We start from the raw sequence: 20,147 nt of genomic DNA, 5'->3' as shown, positions 1-20,147 counted from the left end.
TTGTCAAAGGCTTTTTGTGCATATATTGAACTTATCACATGGATTTTATCCTTCAATTTGTTAATATGGTGTATCACATTGAGTGATTTGCATATATTGAAGAATCCTTAAGTCCCCGAAATAAACCCAACTTGATTAAGATGTATGAGCTTTTTAATGTGTTGTTGAATTCTGTTTGCTAAAATTTTGTTGAGGATTTTTGCATCTATGTTCATCAGTGATATATTGGCCTGTAGTTTTCTTTTTGTGTGTTGTCTTTGGTTTTGGTATCAGGGTGATAGTGTCCTCATAGAATCTGTTTGAAAATATTCCTTTCTCTGCAATTTTTTGGAAGAGTTATAGAAGGTTAGATATTAGCCCTTCTCTAAATGTTTGATAGAATTCACCTGTGAAGACTTCTGCTCCTGGACTTTTGTTTTTTGGGAGATTTTTGAACAGAGCTTCAATTTCAGAGCTTGTAATTGGGTTGTTTATAATTTCTATTTCTTTCTGGTTCAGTCTTGGAAGATTGAACAATTCTAAGAATCTGTCCATTTATTCTGGGTTATTCATTTTATTGCCATATAGTTGTTCATAATAGTCTCTTATAATCTTTTGTACTTCTGCATTGTCTATTGTACCTCTCCTTTTTATTTATAATTTTGCTGATTTGATTGTTCTCTCTTCTTTTCTTGATGAGTCTGGCTAAAGTTTATCAATTTTGTTTATCTTCACAAAGAACCAGCTTTTAGCTTTATTAATCTTTGCTACTGTTTCTTTCATATCTTTTTTCATTTATTTCTGCTCTGATCTTTATGATTTCTTTCCTTCTGCTAATTTTGGGGTTTCTTTTTCTTCTTTTACTAGTTGTCTTAGGTGTAAAATTTGGTTGTCTATTCAATGTTTTTCTTTTTTCTTGATGTAGAATTGTACTGCTATAAACTTCCCTCTTAAAACTGCTTTTGCTGCATCCCATAGGTTTTGAGTTGTGTTTTCATTGTCATTTGTTTTGAGGAATTTATTATTATTATTTCTCTTTGGATTTCTTCAGTAACCTGCTCGTTATTTAGAAATGTATTAATTTCTATGTGTTTGTTGTTTTTAGTTTTTTTTTTCCCCTTGTAATTGATGTCTAGTCTCATAGCTTTGTGGTCGGAAAAGGTGCTTGATTCTATTTCAGTTTTCTTAAATTTACTGAGATTTGATTTGTGACCCAAGATGTGTCCCATCCTGGATAATGTTCCATGTACACTTGAAAATAAGGTGCATCCTCTGCATTTGGATGGACTGTCCTGAAGACATCAATGAGATCTAATCATTCCATATGTTCAGAAAAGATACTTGCTATGATTTCAATTTTCTAAAATTGGTTAAGACTTGTTTTGTGACCTAATACATGATCTATCCTAGATAATGTTTCATTTGTGCTGGAGAAGAATGTGTACTTTCTTGCTCTTGGGGGACTATTTGGTATATATTCCTTAAGGTCACGTGTCTCTCGTGTTGTTCCAGTTCTCCATTTCCTTACTGATCTCCTAGCTGATGTTCTATTCATTATTTAAAATGGACTATTGAAATCTCCTATTGCTAGTGGTCTTTGTATTGTTGAATTTGTTTCTCCATGGGATGAAGGAGAGTCTCAGGCTTCTTATTCTATTATCTTACATTTTACCCTTGTAACTAGCTTTTAAAAGTAGTAACAGAGTGATAATATGTGACACTATAATTAAGTCTTTTTTTTCCCTTTAAAGTGATTTTTAAAAAATTTTTACTTTATTTTACTTTACAATACTGTATTGGTTTTGCCATACCTTGACATGAATCCGCCACAGGTGTATACAAGCTCCCAATCCTGAATCCCCCTCCCACCTCCCACCCCATATCATCTCTCTGGATCATCCCCATGCACCAGCCCCAAGCATCCTGTATCCTGTATCGAACATAGACTGGTGCTTCATTTCTTACATGATAGTATACATGTTTCAATGCCATTCTCCCAAATCATCCCACCCTCTCCCTCTCCCTCACAGTCCAAAAGTCCGTTCTATACATCTGTGTCTCTTTTGCTGTCTCGCATACAGGGTCATCATTACCGTCTTTCTAAATTCCATATATATGTGTCAGTATACTGTATTGATGTTTTTTTTCTTTCTGGCTTACTTCACTCTCTATAATCGGCTCCAGTTTCATCCATCTCATTAGAACTGATTCCAATTTATTCTTTTTAATGGCTGAGTAATACTCCATCGTGCATATGTACCGCAGCTTTCTTATCCATTCATCTGCGGATGGACATCTAGGTTGTTTCCATGTCCTGGCTATTATAAACAGGGTTGCAATGAACATTGGGGTACATGTGTCTCTTTCAATTCTGGTTTTCTGGGTGTGTATGCCCAGCAGTGGGATTGCTGGGTCATAAGGCAGTTCTATTTGCAATTTTTTAAGGAATCTCCATACTTTTCTCCATAGTGGCTGTACTAGTTTGCATTCCCACCAACAGTGTAAGAGGGTTCCCTTTTCTCCACACCCTCTCCAGCATTTATTGCGTGCTGACTTTTGGATCACAGCCATTCTGACTGGTGTGAAGTGGTACCTCATTGTGGTCTTGATTTGCATTTCTCTGATAATGAGTGATGTTGAGCATCTTTTCATGTGTTTGTTAGCCATCTGTATGTCTTCTTTGGAGAAATGCCTATTTAGTTCTTTGGACCATTTTTTTTAATTGGGTCATTTATTTTTCTGGAGTTGAGCTGCATAAGTTGCTTGTATAGTTTTGAGATTAGTTGTTTGTCAGTTGCTTCATTTGCTATTGTTTTCTCCCATTCAGAAGGCAGTCTTTTCACCTTACTTATAGTTTCCTTTGTTGTGCAGAAGCTTTTAATTTTAATTAGATCCCATGTGTTTATTTTTGCTTTTATTTCCAGTATACTGGGTGGTGGATCATAGAGGATCCTGCTGTGATTTATCTTGGGGAGTGTTTTGTCTATGTTCGCCTCTAGGAGTTTTATAGTTTATGGTCTTACATTATATCTTTAATCCATTTGGAGTTTATTTTTGTGTGTGGTGTTAGAAAGTGATCTAGTTTCATTCTTTTACAAGTGGTTGACCAGTTTTACAAGTTCATGACTGTTTCAATAGCTATGTATCTATGCATGCTATTTTCTGGAAAACAGGAGGAATATAGTTTCTATAACTTTCTTAACTGTATATTTAGATATTGGCTTTTTTTTTTCACAGCTAGATCTGAAGTTCAGTTCATATGGATCCTACCTCAATTTTCAATACTTTTATTTTTTTGAGGCTCTATTAAAACTATTTTAGATATTATCTAGTTATAGCTCTCATACATATTTACTAGACTTGGAAATGAGATGCAATTTGAAATAGTTATTTAGACAGTATGAAGTGTACATCTACCATATACACTCTCCCAATATTCATTCTTGTTTATATTCCTCACTCCCTCTTAGATGTTTACATATCAGGATACTGCATGCATTCATCCATCTCTTCTCTTCCTTCCAAGCAACATTCTGAGGTGGTTACTAAGTGTATGTAGCTGTAGTTGCTCAGTCGTGTCCAACTCTTTGCAACCCCACAGACTGTAGCCTACCAGGCTCCTCTGTCCGTGGGATTTTCCAGGCAATTGTACTGGAGTGGATTGCCATTTCCTTCTCCAGGGATCTTCCCAACCCAGGGCTCGATCCTGGGTCTCCCACATTGTAGACAGATGCTTTACAGTCTGAGCCACCAGGGAAGTCTTGGTGGTTACTAGGTGAAAACAGAAACTAATTTGTGCTGGACATAGCCAAACTCTGTCTCTGTTTGGCTCAAAATATATATGCCATACGTTTGGAAGACAACAACCTGTTTTTCTGATAAGGACAGTACTTCTGTTCCAGACTTAGGTGAAAACAGTAAAACTGAGTGAACTGTTCTTTTTATCAGTGTGTCCATGTGTATAATCCCTAGTGTTTTGTTTTAGATGGTTGAGAATGAAGCATTTTTTTTAGTTTATCCCTATAAATAATACTACATATAGAAAGTAGTGCTTTCTTGATGGCTCAGTGGGCAAAGAATCTGCCTTCAATGCAGGAGACACAAGAGATGCATGTTTGATCTTTGGGTTGGAATGATCCCTTGGAGAAGAAAATGGCAACTCACTTCAGTATTCTTGCCTGAAAAATCCCATGGAGAGAGGAGCCTGGTAGACTATAGTCAAAAGGGTCTCAAAGAGTCAAACACGACTGGGAAAATAAGCACGTGGAAAAGTATGCAGAGACTAAGACCAAAGATCTTTGTTTTTCTCCTTATCATTTTGTTTTCTTGCATTTATCTTAGAGATGTTTTGTGTAACCAGTCATGGCTACCTTGTTTTCATGCTAAAATTAAATTCTCTTCCTGAAATATTTGTACCTATTATTTCATTTCTATTACATTTAATTTCTCTGTCATTTTGTTTTGAATGGATATTAAGTCTCAGGTCTTTATGTCAGATCCCAGACTTCCCTGGTGGCTCAGACGGTAAAGCGTCTGTCTACAGTGCAGGAGACCCAGGTTTGAGCCCTGGGTTGGGAAGATCCCTGGAGAAGGAAATGGCAATCCACTCCAGTACTATTGCCTGGAAAATCCCACGGACAGAGGAGCCTGGTAGGCTACAGTCTGTGGGGTTGCAAAGAGTTGGACACGACTGAGCAACTACAGCTACATACACTTAGTCATTAATCCTGTCCTGAATTGTGTAAAACCTCTTATTTTAAAAAATTACATCATGTTAAATCTTGTCCTAATTTTTCTGAGATGTTTCAAAGTATTTGTGTTCTTATGTAAAATTACACTTAGCTCTCCCTATTACTTAAATCTCCAAGACTTTATTTTTGAAGACATTGCAGAATGAGTTTGTCCATTTATGAATCATTAGTTGACTTGTTTGTTCATGTGAACCATTCCACTCCACCTCACAAACTAAAAACAAAGGAAGTTTACAAATCAATCATAAAATAGCAACAATAAAACATCAAATTAAGTTTAATTAAAATTTTTGTAATGGCGACTTAGTTTAGATTTGCCTAATGCCAGATAATGAAACTTATTTAATCATTATGGGCAAACTATGATGTAGGTACTATTATTGTATCCTTTATTGTTAAAAGGGAAGTATGAAAAGATTAGGCATCTTGCTTCAGTTCATGTAGCTTGTAAGTGGCAGATCAAGATTCAAACTCAGATTGCCTATCTCTTTAATGCCCTCATAACCATTAAATTATACAGAATCTCATTACATTTCATTTCTTTATGGACTTCAGAGGCCAACAATTTCAATATTATAAGATAATGAACTACATAGAATATGATTGTATACATTTTGTCATTTGAGTATTCATAGAAATAGGCTTGTTAAACAGTGGTATGTGTGTTTGCTGATATGACTTTATATGGGAGCAAAGAATGGTTGACACTATTTGGTATAAATAGCAATAATACTTGGTTTATTGTAGGAGTTCTCTGGTATTCATATGAAATAGACTAGTTAATATGATGTCAGATACTTAGCTAGACACTGGGGATACACGGATTAACCCAACAGGTCCTATGGAGATACAGACATAAAATAAATCACTTTGCATATTTCTTAAACGAGTCTATGGGCACAGACTAATTTGAAAAGAAGTACTGGGTCTAATTAAGACTACTGAGAGTGCTTCGTCAATGTCCTTGTCACTGAAAAAAAGCATAGTGTACTCAAAAGACTGTAAGAAGTGTTCGATTGCTGAAGTGGAGAAAAAAGGTGGAGAGAATCCTGAAATAAGACACAAAAGATAGGAATCAGAATATTATGGGCCTTGTATCCTATGTTAAAGAAATTTATTTCATCCAGAAGATGAGAATACTAATAGGATTTTAGGGAGAGAAATAACTTGTTAACATAAGTACATTAGAAAAATGATCCAATGAGATATTACAACTGTCACTAGTGAGAAGAAAGATAGACAAGTAACACTAGTTATATTGGGGTTGAAGATAAATTTTAGAAAATGCTATATAACCACAGGTCATTTCTAAAGAAGACTGACAAAATACTCATGTCAGATAAAATTATTCTAAGAGAACTGTGATTTTGTACTTTGATTTCAGGTAAGGGTGCAAGTAGCATGCATCAGTAAAAAGGTGATGAAGACCTTTCCAGGGATTTAAGTAGATGCAAGATATATTGTTGTTCATAGGGAAGTAATATTTCTTTAGGACTGCCATGTGTATATTGGAGAGAACTTATGATATACCTTGAGGCATCATTTACACATCATTTATTTGGATGTAGTGGAGTTAAAAGTCAAAATGAAAATACCTACTAGAAACTGACTGCTCCCAGGACATATGTAGACATTATTGCTAACCCTCCATGACTTTATTCTTGTACTTATCAAGTCAGAAGATCAGTGCCCTAAAACCAGTTTTCTGACCAGCAATATCTTGAATAGTTAAATCTTAAAATGCTACCTTCTTCTAGAGGTCCTCAAGGAACTTCATTACTAGAACGATGCAATCATTCAGTCAAGCCCTATGGGTCTCAGAGTGATTGGGGAAAAATATCTAACTAACCCACTGAGTCCTTCAGCTGCCATTCATAGACTGGCACCATGTAATATTCCAGGTAGAGCAACTGCTCTACTATCACAGAAACTTTACCATATTAATACTGTGGACTCAGTCATTTTGAAGACTAAAGGAAGTGATTGTGTTTAATGTATAGCAGCTGACTCAGTTTTCCTCTTGAAATTCCTCAATAATAATATTCATGAAACTAAAAAGTATATATAATGTATACATATGTTAACTTCTGAACAAAACTACAGATTTGTGTAGAATTATTCTACTAAATTTTTGACCATAAGCATGTGTGAGACAGAAATGTTTGGCTATAAAGGTTTCATATTGATGTAATGACAGCTTTCAGCTAAGCACTTACAATACGTGTTTCCCCAAAGGTTTCCTTACATACTGTCAATTGAAATGCACATTAAAACAGTCAATCCCAGTTTTTCAGCATCAGTGTAGAGTAATTGGCTACATTTATATTTAAAAGTAGTATGTCAATGTATGGCAAAACCAATACAGTATTGTAAAGTAAAATAAAGTAAAAATAAAAATAAAAAAAAGTAGTATCTAGTGGAACTTAGACTATGTTGAATATGTCTCATTAAAATATGCATTGCAGATAAAATAATTGGCCACAGGCAGATACATGTATTGAACTTTAAATGCAGGAGATTTGAAGTTGCCTGGGCAGTGATTACATTTTTAAAATTTTTCTTTGTATTTTTAGCACCTAAAATATAGGAAAATAGAAGGTATTAAAATTTTTTTGATGGCAGAATGAAGGAACAATTGAATAAATAAATGAATAGACAAATAAAAGAATGACTACCCAAAATAATTTTATATTTTTTGTATTATCATTTTTATGCAAAAATATAAAGAAAGATGTTATTTGAATTTTGTTGTGTTTAGACTGGACCTAAAAATATTTTGACTTTTTTTCTGTTTCATTCAGCCCAATTCCCATTTATTCGGTAGCATCCAACTCTTTTTGACCCATAGACTGGAGCACGCCAGGCTTCCCCATCCATAACCAACTCCTGGAGCTTGCTCAAACTCATGTCCATGGATTCAGTGATGCCATCCAACATTTCATCCTCTGTTGTCTGCTTCTCCTCCTGCCTTCAATCTTTCCCAGCATCAGGGTCTTTCCCCTGCCTTCAATCTTTCCCAGCATCAGGGTCTTTTCCAATTAATCTCGTCATCTCATCTAATCAGGTGGCCAAAGTATTGGAGCTTCAGCTTCAGCATCAGTCCTTCCAATGAATATTCAGGACTGATTTCCTTTAGGATTGACTGGTTTGATCTCTTGAGTCTCCAAGGGACTCTCAAGAGTCTTCTCCAACACCACTGTTCAAAAGCAGCGATTCTTTGGCCACCAGCTTTCTTTATAGTCCAAATCTCACTTTCATACATGACTATTTGAAAAAACAAACAAACAAACCATAGCTTTGACTCTATGGAATTTTGTTGACAAGGTAATGTCTCTGCTTTTTAATATGCTGTCTAGGTTGGTCATAGCTTTTCTTCCAAGGAGCTAGTGTCTTTTAATTTCATGCCTAGTCACTATCTGCAGTAATTTTTTTTTTCTGTTTAGTATCTATTAATGTAAGATATTAGATTTGAGGCAATCAAACACTTAAAGGCAGGTCTGGCTCAGTCTCTTGTAGGGTCCCTGTGTCCTGGTGTGCATAAGGTTTTGTTTAGCTCTCCGAGAATTTCTGGCGGGTATGGGGTTTGATTTTAAACATGCTATCCTCACTCCTGCCATTTTGCTAGGGCTTCCCCTTTGCCCTTTGTCGTGGGGTATCCTTTTTTTTTTTTTTTTTGGATGGGATCCAACATTCTACTATCTATGGTTGCTCAGCAGTTAGTCGTAATTTCAGAGTTCTCACAGGAGAAGATGAGCACACGTTCTACAAATGTCATGCCAGAGCTCATTTGGCACCATAAAGGAGGCTACGTGCATAACAAGGACTTCAGTATTTTTGCCTTAAGAATCCCATGAACAGTATTAAAAGGCAAAAAGATAAGACCCTGAAAGATGAACTCCCCAGGTTGGTAGGTGCCCAATATGATACTGGAGAAGAGTGGAGAAATAGATCCAGAAGGAATGAAGAGGCTGAGCCAAAGTGAAAACAACATTCAGTTGTGGATGTGACTGGTAATGGAAGTAAAATCCAATGCTATAAAGAACAATATTGCATAGGAACTGGAATGTTAGTTCATAAATCAAGGTACATTGGAAGTGGTTAAACCAAAGATGACAAGAGTGAACATCGACATTTTAGGAATCAGTCAACTAAAATAGACCAGAATGGGTGAATTTAACTCAGATAACCATTACATCTACTACTGTGGACAAGAATCCCTTAAAAGAAATGGAATAGCTCTCATAGTTAACAAAAGAGCCCAAAATGCAGTACTTAGGTATAACCTCAAAAAACAACAGAATGATCTCTGTTGGTTTGCAAAGCAAATAATTCAATATCAGAGTAATCCAAGTCTATGCCCCAACCACTAATGCCAAAGAAGCTGAAGTTGAATGGTTCTGTGAAGACCTACAAGACCTTCTAGAACTAGCACAAAAAAATTATATCCTTTTCATCATAGGGGACTGGAATGCAAAAGTAGGAAGTCAAGAGTAGAGTAGCAGGAAAGTTTGGCCTTGGAGTACAAAATAAAGTAGGGCAAAGGCTAACAGAGTTTTGCCAAGAGAATGCACTGGTCATAGCAAACATCTTCTTCCAAAAACACAAGAGACGACTCTACACATGGACATCACCAGATAGTCAATACTGAAATCAGACTGATTATATTCTTTGCAGCCAAATATGGAGAAGCTCTATAGAGTCAGCAAAAATAAGACCGGAAGCTGATATGGCTTAGATTCTGAACTCCTTATTGCAAAATTCAGACTTAACTTGAAGATTGTAGGGAAAACTACTAGACCATTCAAGTATGGCCTAAACCCTTATACAATGGAAGTGACAGATAGATTAAAGGGATTAGATCTGATAGAGTGCCTGAAGAAATATAGGCAGAGGTTCATAACATTCTATAGGAGGTGGTGATCAAAACAATCCCCAAGAAGAAGAAATGCAAAAAGGCAAAATGGTTGTCTGAGAAAGCCTTACAAATAGCTGAGAAAAGAAGAGACTGAAAAGGCAAAGGAGAAAAGGAAAGATGTATCTATCTGAATTCAGAATTCCAAGGAATAGCAAAGAGAGATAAGAAAGTCTTCCTAAGTGATCAATGCAAAGAAATAGAAGGAAACAATAGAATGGGAAAGACTAGAGATCTCTTCAAGAAAATTAGAGCTACAAGGGGGACATTTCATGCAAAGATGGGCACAAGAAAGGACAAAAATGATACGGATCTAACAGAAGCTGAAGATATTAAGAAGTGGCAAGAAAACACAGAAGACCTATATAAAAAGACCTCAAGGACCTGGATAACCACGATGGCATGATCACTCACCTAGAGCCAGACATCCTGGAATGTGAAGTCAAGTGGGCCTTAGGAAGCATCACTATGAACAAAGCTAGTGGAGGTGATAGAATTCCAGTGGAGCCATTTCAAATCCTAAAAGATCATGCTGTCAAAATGCTGCTATAGCCAGCAAACTTAGAAAACTCAGCAGTGGCCACAGGACTCAAAAAAGTCAGTTTTCATTCCAATCCCAAAGAAAGGCAATGCCTAAGAATGTTCAAACTACCACACAATTACACTCATCTCACATGCTAGCAAAGTAATGCTCAAAATTCTCCAAGCCAGGCTTCAACAGTACATGAACTGTGAATTTTGAGATGTTCAAGCTGGATTTAGAAAAGGCAGAGGAACCAGAGATCAAATAGCCAACATCTGTTGGATCTAGAAAAAAAAAAAAAAAAAGAATTCCAGAAGGAAAAAAAAAGAAAAACTTCTAAACATCTACTTCTGTTTCATTGACAACACAATAACCTTTGACTGTGTGTGTCACAACAAACTGTGTAAAATTCTTAAAGAAATGGGAATACCGGTCCACTTTACCTGCTTCCTGAGAAATCTGCATGCAGGTCGAGAAGAAACAGAACCAGACATGGAACAATGGACTGGTTCCAGATTGGGATAGGATTATGTCAAGGTTATATATTGTCACTGTGCTTATTTACTGTATATGCAGGATATATCATGCAAAATGCAGGTCTGGATGAAGCACAAACGAATCAAGATTGCAAGGAGAAATATCAATAATATCAGATATACAGATGACATCACCCTTATGGCAGAAAGCAAAGAGGAACTATGGAGCCTCTTGATGAAAGTGAAAGAGGAGAGTGAAAAAGCTGGCTTAAAACTCAACATTCAAAAACTAAGATCATGTCACCCTGTCCCATCACTTCATGGCAAATAGATGGGGAAACCATTGAAACAGTGACAGACTTTATTTTCTTGGGCTCAAACTCACTGCAGATGGTGACTGCAGTCATGAAATTAAAATACACTTGCCCCTTGGAAGAAAAGCTATGACAAACCTAGAAAGCATATGAAGAAGCAGAGACATTAACATTACTTTATCGACAAAGGTCTTTATAGTCAAAGATATGTTTTCTCCAGTAGTCATAAATGGATATGAGATGGGACCATAAAGAAAGGTGAGCACTGAAGAATTGATGTTTTTGAACTGTGGTGTTGGAGAAGACTCTTGAGAGTCCTTTGGAAAGCAAGGTGATCAAACCAGTCAATCCTAAAGGAAATTAGGCCTGAATATTCATTAGAGGGACTGATGCTGAAGCTGAAGCTCCAATACTTTGGCCATCTAATGAAAAGAACTTACTCACTGGAAAACACTCTAATGTTGGAAAAGATTGAAGGCAGGAAGAGAAAGGGACAACAGAGGATCAAATGGTTGGATGCCATCATTGACTTAATGGATATGATTTTGAGAAAGCTCCTGGAGTTGGTGATGGATGGGGAAGCCTAGCGTGCTGCAGTCCATGGGGTTGCAAAGAGTTGTGCATGACTGAGCCAGTAAACTGAATCTAAGAGTCACTGCTGCAACATAAAATGATGTGAAGGTTAGGAATTTGTTTGGGTCTAGCAGATAGGCAGGGACTTCGTGACATTTTTCTATCTTTTAACATTACTGGCCACAGTGGTATGTGAATTAATTCTAATTTTTGTTACATTGGCTAGAGCATGTTTTCGAGAATTGGAATGCAGCCTTTGTTCTCTCCCCTCCAAAAAATCTACATAGTTATATGGTATGATCTCAGTATCACTTCTGTAAACTTGTTTTCATCATAAGTGAGTCTTGCCAGATTCATTTTCAGGCAGGGATTCCCCTTTGTGGCTTCCCTGGTGGCTCAGATGGTAAAGCATCTGTCTACAATGTGGGCGACCCGGGTTCAATTCCTGGGTTGGGAAGATCTCCTGAAGAAAGAAATGGCAACCCATTCCAGTATTCTTGCCTGGAATATCCCATGGACGGAAGAGCCTGGTAGGCTACAGTCCATGGGGTCACAAAGCGTCAGACACAACTGAGAGACTTCACTTTCACTTTTATTCCCTTGGATTAAGCAGTCACTTCTAAAAATTATTTTATCTAATATAACTATTTGACATAAGCAAATAGAAAAAGTTTAAAATGTTTGTAGATTATTATGGAACACATACTTAAAAGTGTGACTTCTTAGTCAAAACTTATTAATGTCTTGATGGTTGTTCCCATTGCCATATTTTGCACACGTTTGACCTCAGTCAATATTTGTTGTTTAAAACAATGTTCTCTGTAGAAAGTGTGGTGGGAGAGCATTCAGAAATGACAGAATTTTAGACTTTAGAAAATTACTGAACTGTACAAAGAGGATATGGTCCAATACATTCCAGAAGTTGCTATCTAGGGAGTAAGTGGTCTTTCTTCCCATTCCCAATTCTCTTAGTTGACCTATGGATGACTATGACAGGTCCCACAGATTATATCTCTGGGTGACTGTTAACCAGACAGAACGTGAAGAGTATCAAAAAAAACTAGTTAGAGACTTTATTGAGGAAGCAGATTAGATTCTTCAAGGTTCATGTACTGAATCAGATTTAAAATACATGAATAGATATCTGCAACACCAATTTACCACAGAATGTTGATAATTCAGGAACTTTATGTAAAATCTTGCACCAACAGCAACAGATGTCTGATTAAGATGATTGACATAACAGCAAGAACAAACTTTTACTCAATATTTAATGTCAGAAACTATACTAAGAACTCTATGCATATTATCTAATTAATTCACATTGATGTTAAGATATACATATATTCTTACTATCTTTGGCCACCTGATGTGAAGAGCAGACTCATTGGAAAATACCCTGATTCTAGGAAAGACTGAGGGCAGGAGGAGAAGGGGGCAACAGAAGATGAGATGGTTGAATAGGTTCACTGACTCAACGAATATGAGTTTGAGAAAACTCCAGAAAATAGTGAAGGACAGGGAAACCTGGTGTACTGCAATCCATGGGGTTGCAAAGAGTCAGACATGACTTAGTGACTGAACAACAACAAATTATTATTATCTCCAGTGATAACATGGCCCTAACTGTTCCCTGCTTCCTTTTTCCACACCCTATTTAATTAACTTTGTTGCTATTCCCATCAAGAGGAATCTGTTTCCTCACTACTATTTTTTTTAAATTGAAGTATAGTTGATTGATTGGAAATGTCATGCAAATCTCTGCTATTCAGCAAAGCAACTCTGTTATATACATATATACATTTTAAAAATAGCCTTTTTCTTTATAATTTATCTCAGGAGATCAGATATAGCTCCCAGTAGGACTGTGTTGCTTATCCATACTGAATGTATTAGTTTGTATCTACAAATCCCAAACTCCCATTTCATCCTTCTGCCTCCCCCTCATCTCCTTTGGCCACCACAAATCCAGTCTTGATGTCTGTGAGTCTGTTTCTCATTTGTGCCATTTTTTTTCTGATTCAACCCATCAGTGATATCAGGATTCCCTCTTGGCTCAGTCAGTAAATAACCTGCCTGCCATGCAGGAGACACGGGTTTAATCCCTGGGTCATGAAGATCCCCTGTAGAAGGGCATGGCAACCCACTCGAATCTTATCTGGACTGGCATACTGCAGTCCATGGAGTTGCAAAGACTTGAACATGACTAAACAACAACAACAAGTATTCCATTATATATATGTACCACATTTTTATCCATTCATCTGTTGGTGGGCATTTAGTTTGCTTTCATGCCTTGGTTACTGTCAATAGTGCTGCTATGAACATCGGGGTACATGTATCTCTTTGAAATTAGTTTTGCTCAGGTATATGCCTAGGAGTGGGATTGCTGGATGATATGGCAATTCTATTTTAGCTTTCTAAAGAACCACCATACTATTTTGCATAGTGGCTACATCAACTTACATTCCTACCAACAGTGTAGGAGTGTTCCCTTTTCTCCATACTCTTTCCAACATTTGTTATTTTTGGACATCATTTTAATAATGGCCATTTTGACTGATATGAAGTGGTACCACATTGTAGTTTTAATCTGCATTTATTTAATAAGGAGTAATGTTGAATATCTTTTCATGTGCCTACTGACCATCTACATGCTTTCTTTGAAGAAATGTCTGTTAAGGTCTTCTGCTCATTTTATGATTATTTGTTGTTGTTGTGTTGTATGATCCATTTGCATAGTTTGAAAATTAAGCTTTTGTTGGTTGCATCAAGACAAATATTTTCTCCCATTACATACAGTACCTTTTTTTTTATGATTTTCTTTGCTGTGCAAAGAGCTTCCTTAGTGGCTCAGATGGCAAAGTATCCACCTACAATGTGGGAGACCTGGGTTTGATCCCTGGGTCAAGAAGATCCTCTGGAGAAGGGGATGGCTACCTACTCCAGTATTCTTGCCTGGAGAATGAATGCCATGGACGGAAGAGCCTGGCAGGCTACTGTAAACAAAGAATTGGACATGATTTAATGTCTAACACTTTGCTCTGTGAGAGCTTGTAAGTTTGATTAGTTCTCATTTGTTTAGTTTTGTTTTTATTTCTATTGGTTTGGGAGACTGACTGAAGACATTCATACAATTTATGTCAGATAATGTTTAACCTATGCTCTTTTCTAGGAGTTTTATAATGTGGCTTATGCTTAAATCTTTAAGCCCTTTTGAGCTTATTTTTGTGTATCGCGTGAGGGTGTGTTCGAACTCCACTGATTTACATGCGGTTGTTCAACATTCACAGCACCACTTGCCACAGAGGCTTTTTCCCATTTTATATTCTTATCTCCTTTGTCAAAGAATAATTGACTATAGATGTGTGGGTTTATTTCTGGGCTGTGTATTGCATTCCATTTGATTAACATGTCTATTTTTGTACCAATACGAATACCACATTGATTGGATTCCTGTAGCTTTACAGTATTCTCTGAGCCTGGGAGACTTATGCTTCCTGCTTTTGTCCTCACCTCTCAGGGTTGCTTTGGCAATTCTGGACTTTTTATCAGTTCAGTTCAGTCTCTCAGTCGTGTCCGACTCTTTGCGATCCCATGAATCAAAGCACGCCAGGCCTCCCTGTCCATCACCAACTCCCGGAGTTTACTCAGACTCACATCCATCTAGTCCGTGATGCCATCCAGCCATCTCATCCTCGGTCATCCCCTTCTCCTCCTGCCCCCAATCCCTCCCAGCATCAGAGTCTTTTCCAATAAGTCAACTCTTCGCATGAGGTGGCCAAAGTACTGGAGCTTCTGCTTTAGCATCATTCCTTCCAAAGAAATCCCAGGGTTGATCTTCAGAATGTACTGGTTGGATCTCCTTGCAGCAAGGGACTCTCAAGAGTCCTCTCCAACACCACAGTTCAAAAGCATCAATTCTTCGGTGCTCAGCCTTCTTCACAGTCCAACTCTCACATCCATACATGATCACTTGAAAAACCATAGCCTTGACTAGACAGACTTTATTCGGCAAAGTAATGTCTCTGCTTTTGAATATACTATATGGGTTGATCATAACTTTTCTTCCAAGGAGTAACCGTCTTTTAATTTCATGGCTGCAATCACCATCTGCAGTGGTTTTGGAGCCTAAAAAGATAAAGTCTGACACTGTTTCCACTGTTTCCCTATCTATTTCCCATGAAGTGATGGGACCAGATGCCATGATCTTCGTTTTCTGAATGTTGAGCTTTAAGCCAACTTTTTCACTCTCCTCTTTCACTTTCATCAAGAGGCTTTTTAGCTCCTCTTCACTTTCTGCCATAAGGGTAGTGCCATCTGCATATCTGAGGTTGTTGATATTTCTCCCGGCAATCTTGATTCCAGCTTGTGTTTCTTCCAGTCCAGCGTTTCTCATGATGTACTCTGCATAGAAGTTAAATAAGCAGGGTGACAATATACATCCTTGACGTACTCCTTTTCCTATTTGGAACCAGTCTGTTGTTCCATGTCCAGTTCTAACTGTTGCTTCCTGACCTGCATACAGATTTCTCAAGAGGCAGGTCAGCTGGTCTGGTATTCCCATCTCTTTCAGAATTTTCCACAGTTTATTGTGATCCACATAGTCAAAGGCTTTGACATAGTCAATAAAGCAGCAGTAGATGTTTTTATGGAACTCTCTTGCTTTTTCCATGATCCAGCAGATGTTGGCAATTTGATCTCTAGTTCCTCTGCCTTTTCTAAAACCAGCTTGAACATCTCAAAGTTCATGGTTCACGTATTGCTGAAGCCTGGCTTGGAGAATTTTGAGCATTACTTTACTAGCATGTGAGATGAGTGCAATTGTGTGGTAGTTTGAGGATTCTTTGGCATTGCCTTTCTTTGGAATTGGAATGAAAACTGACCTTTTCCAGTCCTGTGGCCACTGCTGAGTTTTCCAAATTTGCTGGCCTGTTGAGTGCAGCACTTTCACAGCATCATCTTTCAGGATTTGAAACAGCTCCACTGGAATTCCATCACCTCCACTTGCTTTGTTCATAGTGATGCTTGCTAAGGCCCACTTGACTTCACATTCCAAGATGTCTGGCTCTAGGTTAGTGATCACATCATCATGATTATCTGGGTGGTGAAGATCTTTTTTGTACAGTTCTTCCATGTATTCTTGCCATCTCTTCTTACCCTAGGGAGTATCAAATAGTGAGAGCTCATACAAAGGAAACCACTTGAATATAAGACCTGCCATCACTCAACCACCAGTAGCACCCTGTGCAGGATACCTCATCTAAACAACAAACAAAATAAAAATACAAACTCAATCATCAGCAGACAAGATTACCATCTCACTCAGTCTTGCCAAACAGAGGAAAAGCAAACAAACAAAAACTCAGCACAAATCTCATCCTATAAAAAGCTTACACAAACCATTGGACCAAACTTAGGAGGGAAGAAAACAAAAGGAAGAAAGAATTTAACCTTGAAGTCTGGGAAAAGGAGACCTTAAATACAATAAGTTAAAAAAATAAATAATGAAAAGGCTGATAAATACTACACAATTAAGGAACAAACTAGAAACACAGAAGTCCAAATAAATGAAGAAGAAATAGGCAAACTCCCTGAAAAATAATTCAGAGTAATGATAGCAAATGTGATCAAAAACCTTGAATACAAAATGGAGAAAATTCAAGAATCAATTAACAAAACCTAGAAGAATTAAAGAATAAACATACAGAGATAAACAACACTATTACTGAAATTTAAAAAGAAAATCTCTAGAAGGAATCAATAGCAACAGATCTGAAGCAGAAGAACTAATCAATGAGCTGGAAGATAAAATGACGGAAAGAACTTCTGAAGAGCAGAATAAAGTAAAAAATGAAAAGAACTGAGGATAGTCTCAGAGACCTCTGTGACAATATCAAATGCACCAACATTCAAATTATAGGGGTCCTAGAAGAAGATGAGAAAAAGAAAGAGTATGAGAAAATTTTTGAAAAGATTATAGTTGAAAATTTCCTGAACATGGAAATGGAAATAGTCAATCATGTCCAAGAGGCACAAAGAGTTCTATACAAGATAAACCTAAGGAAAAACATGCCAAGAAACATATACTAATGAAACTAACAAAGACTAAACACAAAGAAAGGATATCAAAAGCAGCAAGGGAAAAACAACAAGCAACTTACAAGGAAAACCCCATATGCTTAACAGCTAATCTTTCAGCAGAAATTCTGAATGTAAGAAGGGAATGGCAGGATATATTGAAAGTACTGAAGGGGAAAAATATACAACCAAGATTACTGTACCCAGCAAGGATCTCATTCAAAATTGATGGAGAAATCAAAAGCTTTTTGGACAAGCAAAGTTTAAGAGAATTCAGTACCACCAAACCAGCTTCACAGTAAATTTTAAAGGGACTTATATAGTCAAGAAACACAAGAGAAGAAAAAAGGATCTACAAAATCAACCCCAAACAGTTAATAAAATGAAAATAGGAACATATATATCAATTATTACTTTAAATGTAATTGGATTAAATGCTCCAACCGAAAGACACAGACTGGCTGAATGGATATAAAAACAAGATCCATATATATATGCTCTCTACAAGAAACTCATTTCAGGCCTAAAGACACTTATAGACTGAAAGTGAGAGGATGGAAAAATATATTCCATGCAAATGGGAAGCAAAAGAAAGCTGGAGTAGCAATCCTCATATCAGTCAAAATAGACCTTAAAATAAAGAAGATTACAAGAGATAAGGAAGGACACTACATAATGATCAAGGGATCAATCCAAGAGGAAAACATAACAATTTTAAGTATCTATGTACCCAACATAGGAGCACCTCAATACATAAGACAAGCACTAACAGACATAAAAGGAGAAATTGACAGTAACACAATAATAGCAGGAGACTTTAACACCCCACTCACACCAATGGACTGATCATCAAAACAGAAAATTAATAAGGAAACACAAGTCTTAAATTATTCATTAGATGAGACGGATCTCATTGATATCTTCAGGACATTCCATCCAAATGCAGAAGAATACACCTTCTTGTCAAGTGCACATGGAACAGTCTCCAGGATAGACCACATCTTGGTTCACAAATTAAACCTCAGTATATGTAAGAAAGTTGAATTATATTGAGCAAATCCTCTGACCACAAAACTATGAGACTAGATATCAATTACAAGAAAGAAACTGTAAGAAACACAAATACATGTAGAATAAACAACACGTTTCTAAGTAACCAACAGGTTACTGAAGAAATCAAAAGGGAAATCAAAATATATCTAGAAACAAATGACAATGAGAACATGACAACTCAAAACCTATGGGATGCAGCAAAAGCAGTTCTAAGAGGGAAGTTTATAGCAATACAATCCACTTCAGGAAACAAGAAAAAGATCAAGCAGACAACCTAAATTTACACCTGAAACAACTGGAAAAAGAAGAACAAAAACCCAAAAAATAATTAGTAGAAGGAAAGAAATCATAAAGATCCAAGCAGAAATAAATGAAAAAGAAATTAAATAAACAATAGTAAAGATTAATAAAACTAAAAGCTGGTTCTTTGAGAAGATAAGCAAAATTAACAATCCTTTAGCAGACTCATGAAGAAAAAAAGAGAGAAGAATCAAATCACCAAAACTTGAAATGGAAAAGGAGAGGTTACAACAGACAATGCAGAAATACATAGGATAATAAGAGACTATTATGAACAACTTTATGGCAATCAAATGGATAACCCAGTCTAAATGGACAGATTCTTAGAATAGTTCAATCTTCCATGACTGAACCAGGAAGAAAGATAAATTATGAACAACCCAATTACAAGCTCTGAAATTGAAGCTGTGATCAAAAATCTCCCCAAAAGCAAAAGCCCAGGACCAGAAGACTTCACAGGAGAATTCTATCAAACATTTAGACAATAGCTAATGCCTGTCCTTCTAAAACTCCTTCAAAATTTTCAGAGGAAGGAATACTTCCAAACTCATTCTATGAGGCCACATTTACCTTGATACCAAAACTAGACAAAGAAAACTCACAAAAAAGAAAACTACAGGCCAATATCACTGATGAACATAGATGCAATATCCTGTGATTAACCATAATGGAAAAGAATGTGAAAAAGAATGTAGGTGTGATGGGGAGGGAGATGAGAGGGAGGTTCAAAAGGGAGGGAATGTATGTATACCTATATCTGATTCATGTTGAGTTTTGACAGAAACAACAAAATTCTGTAAAGCAATTATCCTTTAATTTAAAAAAATAAATTAAGAAAAAAATTCCAATGGCATTTTTTCACATAAATTTTTGCGACCCCATGGACTGTAGCCTACCAGGCTCCTCTGTCCATGGGATTCTCTGGGCAATAGTACTGGAGTGGATTGCCATTCCCTTCTCCAGGGGATCTTCCTGACCAGGGGATAGAACCCGGGTCTCCCGCATTGTAGACAGACGCTTTACCGTCTGATCCACCAGGGAAGTCTAAAATTTGTGTGAAGCCACAAAGAATCAGAATAACCAAACTAATTCCGGGAAAAAAGAAAAAAGTCAATGCTTCACACTTCTAATTTCACAAAGGCATAGTAATTGAAACAGTGAGATACTGGGCTGAATGTAAACATA

At 36.8% G+C, this 20,147-nt stretch overlaps 1 long non-coding RNA gene across 1 annotated transcript; it reads left to right on the top strand.

The window, feature by feature from the left end:
• Positions 1–2,827: 2,827 nt before the first annotated feature.
• On the top strand, positions 2,828–14,657 carry LOC120882307. The gene is made up of 4 exons (XR_005725471.1): positions 2,828–2,841; positions 4,191–4,196; positions 10,324–10,327; positions 14,580–14,657. It is a non-coding gene; the product is annotated as an uncharacterized LOC120882307 (long non-coding RNA).
• The last annotated feature ends 5,490 nt before the right edge of the window (positions 14,658–20,147 follow it).

The sequence above is a fragment of the Oryx dammah genome, unplaced genomic scaffold (assembly GCF_014754425.2).
Source record: "Oryx dammah isolate SB20612 unplaced genomic scaffold, SCBI_Odam_1.1 HiC_scaffold_23, whole genome shotgun sequence".
In the NCBI taxonomy this organism is placed as follows: Eukaryota; Metazoa; Chordata; class Mammalia; order Artiodactyla; family Bovidae; genus Oryx; species Oryx dammah.
Note: the sequence above shows the minus strand (reverse complement) of the source record. Positions and strands in the feature narration are given on the sequence as shown.